Here is a 4,189-nt window from a genome sequence, read left to right on the forward strand (position 1 = left end):
TAAAACGTATCATAACTGTGCACATCTTATACTTATTTGATAACTACTATATCCCTTGGTTACTTGAACACGCTACAATATTATTAACCAGTGTCCTACCTTAGTGCAGAAGTAGACGCATTTGTTTACGTTCCACATATATATCCACTATCCCCTCAGGTGACAGCTGTGCAGTTATGTCGTCCTCAATGTGAAGAACCGCAAGTGAGGAAAATCTTGTTCCTCCTATCGTTGACCGCAGCCAGTTCCGAATTCTCCTCATTGCAGAAAAACTTCTCTCTGAGGTGGCAGATCCGATAGGCAGAGTCAGTGCCAAGTGCCAACTGGAGCATCTTGTATACATTTGGATGAATCAATAAAACACAAAAAACGCTCCTTGATTTCAAGCTGCTCTGCATATCTTAAACACACTGATAATTGTTCCGTTTTGCAAGACCTGGCCTCATCTGCAATTATAGAAAAAAATCCAGCACTTTCTCTACCATTTCTGCACAAACTAAGTTAGCGCATATGTCAATGACTTCGTTCTGGAAATCTGGGTTTGTCACATTGAAATAGTTGGACTGCATGTTTTTAAAAGCAGAATCATACTTGGAGAAGAAGCCACAAACCTCAAGAAAATTCCCACGCGACTCTGACTCGCTTCCCTCCCGATGCCCACGAAAAGGCAATCCGAGTTTGGACAACAGCCTCACAATATCAACAATTTTGCATAAGATCTGTTCTTCTCAACAGAATCTTCGTGGCTTCGGGAAAGTTTAGCTGTAATAGATCCAGAAGACGCAGTCACTTTATAGTTATCCCATTTAACCATGCAGTTCAGATGGGCCTGGGAGTGTGCATGTTTCTCCAGTTTGCTGCTTAGTTTTTTTCCAGTCACTCAGGCCCTTTCTAAAGGAATCCTCCACACCGCTGTCAGTCTGGAAATTGCGGCATGAAAAACAGAAGACGGCATCCATTCGTACTGAATATTCCAGCCAGGGATAGTTCTTCTTGTAATAGTACGTGGGAAATTATCGTTTTGTTTTCCCAATCATTTTTGAGGGGAATTCGGATAAAGTAGGCTGCTTGGGACAGCTGTGTTTTCCCCCAAGATCATCATGACCCATTGACGGCCCCGGCACCGGTGGTCTCCCTGCTGTGGGGTTAATGACGTTAGCTGGTCCTGCTAATCCAGAGCTCTCCGCTGTGGGGCTAACGTTATTTGGTTTAGCTAATCCAGAGCTGCTTGTTTGTGTGTCTGCCACTTCACATTCTGACGGCTGCTGGTTGGTAAGGTTATGCTCAGTCGGTGGCTATTCTGTTGTTGAAGCTTTTACAAGACGAAATTGGACGTTTTAAAAATCGCTGAATATCCATTACTGCTAATTCTTGTAATACAATAGCTGAATCACTTGTATACGAAAAAAAGCGAGGGAATTTGTGTCCTTAACCTCACACGTCACACACACACAAACATCACAACATGCGACTGCTCAAAAATGAAATTATTTCAAACAAAACATGATATTATTCAGATTTGTATTGTAACAATCATTTTATTACATCTATTAAAATATTAATATACGAAATATTTGTATTGGAACAGTTTTAGACTTAGTAATGCAGTAACATGTTTCAGCCACCAGGGGGCCCCCCGCAAAATCCGCCTATGCTCTGGAGGCTCTGTTGAGTGAACAGACACCTCTCGCTATTTGCTCTTCGTTCTGGGGGTTAACTTGTGTGGACCGTGTTATTGTGATTAGCATTATTGTTGTGATTAGATGTGCTTAGATTAGTTTGATTAGATGAGTTTAGTAATGTTTGACTGTTGTCCTAGCTGTGTTTTCTTACAGCCTTCCTTTGCTAGTTGTACCACTTTTACAGTGAGGTTTTGTTTCCTTCTTTATTTAGTGTGTGAGTATTTGGTTTCCCTGTATGCGTTTAGACCATAGACTGTATAGGTTTAGACTCACTTTTTAGAGTCCTCCCTTAGTTTGGTTGCCCATTTAAACTTGCGCCCTTGTGGCCTCTATTGTTTGTTATTTAAACCGGTGTTTGTGGCAATTTGTTTGTTTCAGGCTGCTTGCCTGCCATTTTGTTCACCTGTTGTGCATTAAAACAACTTATAACTTTTACCAATCCCATTCTGGTTGTGTTGCTTCCCTTTGATTCCCCTAGCTCAGAAGGGAACGTAATAGTGATCAACAATATGTTTGGCTGATTTAAAATATGTACCGTAATGCCTTATTACACATTATGTTCTTTTTGTAAAAAGTGAACTGTTTTGATGAGAAATATTAGAATGTTTGAGGATAATGAGAATATTTGATATTTAAATGTTTTCACACTGTGTTTCAGCAGTTTATAAAGTACCGTATTGTATAAGTGTAATGGAATAGCTTGAGTTGTATCCTGAGACTGCTTCAATGTTGATTTGTTGTTGTAAATACCTTTCAGTTTTAATCCAATTATTGTTTTCTGTGGTTGTTATTACAGGTGTTATTTACATTTATACTCTGTGTAAATGCCAGTGAAGCCTCGTGGGAGTTACACATGTGAGTTGTTGGTACAATCTGGAAGGGATTAGATTAGATGATATAGATGTGGCACAGGAACAAATGCGACACATTATAACTGTGTAAAGGAAAGCACACTATGAAATAAAACAGGGATTTCTGGAGTTTCTGGTCACCAGATAAATTGTAGAATTAATTATGTTTACAATGTAACAATTAAAAGATGTTGATATATTTTGTTATTGTCCACAAATTATTTGAAAGACCCACAACATCAATTCATCTGTCTCTAAATCCCTTTTTAGCTTCCACAATTTAATACTTTTACTATTTGCAGCAGCAGGTTTAATTATCTAGCCAGTAATGACATCAGCAGGACAGGGCATGTGGAATATAAACTTCAGTGCCAATGTTATCATAATGTAGAAACATGCCACCCTACAGTGTGGCTCATTTTTGGAAAGCAATGGAGCTCTATAGAAATAAGATATATCGGCCTTTCGTAAGATCAATTCACTTTTGTTTCTGACAAGTCAAATACAAAGAATTTCAACAACATTAACCTTTTCACTTTTGTTAAAAACCCTGAATGTCACATATTCACATATTCACCTCATAACCTTCAGCACATCCATCCATCCATCCATCTTCTCCCGCTTATCCGTGGTCGGGTCGCGGGGGTAGCAGTTCCAGCAGAGAGCCCCAAACTTTCTTTTCCCTGGCGACATCAACCAGCTCTGACTGGGGGATCCCAAGGCGCTCCCAGGCCAGCGAAGAGATATAATCCCTCCACCTGGTCCTAGGTCTACCCCTTGGTCTCTTCCCAGCTGGACGTGCCTGGAACACCTCCCTAGGGAGGCGCCCAGGTGGCATCCTAACTAGGTGCCCGAACCACCTCAACTGGCTTCTTTCGACGCGAAGGAGGAGCGGCTCAACTCCGAGTCCCTCCCTAATGACCGAACTTCTCACCTTATCTCTAAGGGAGACACCAGCCACCCGGCGGAGGAAACCCATCTCGGCCGCTTGTATCCGCGATCTCGTTCTTTCGGTCATGACCCATCCTTCATGACCATAGGTGAGGGTAGGAACGAAAATGGCCCGGTAGACAGAGAGCTTTGCCTTCTGGCTCAGTTCCCTTTTCGTCACAACGGTGCGGTAAAGCGACTGCAATACCGCTCCCGCTGCTCCGATTCTCCGGCCCATCTCACGCTCCATTGTTCCCTCACTCGAGAACAAGACCCCGAGATACTTGAACTCCTTCACTTGGGGTAAGGACTCATTCCCTACTTGGAGTGGACAGTCCATCGGTTTCCTGCTGAGAACCATGGCCTCAGATTTGGAGGTGCTGATCCTCATCCCAGCCGCTTCACACTCGGTTTGCGAACCGATCCAGTGAGTGCTGAAGGTCGCAGACCGATGAAGCCATCAGAACCACATCATCTGCAAAAAGCAGTGGTGCAATCCTTAGTCCACCGAACTGCAGACCCCCCCCCCCACGACTACGCCTCGAAATCCGATCCATGTATATTACAAACAGGACCTTCAGCACAGTTTTTGTAAATTCATAAAAATGTGGAAATAAAATACACACATTTCCCCATAAAAATCTATTATTCTAATTGAATGTGGAATGTTTCCTGTTGAAGGCAAGGGTCAAACTAACGTGCTAAACTTACTTTGGCAATACCTTC

Source organism: Pseudochaenichthys georgianus, chromosome 16 (genome assembly GCF_902827115.2).
Source record: "Pseudochaenichthys georgianus chromosome 16, fPseGeo1.2, whole genome shotgun sequence".
Classification (NCBI taxonomy): Eukaryota; Metazoa; Chordata; class Actinopteri; order Perciformes; family Channichthyidae; genus Pseudochaenichthys; species Pseudochaenichthys georgianus.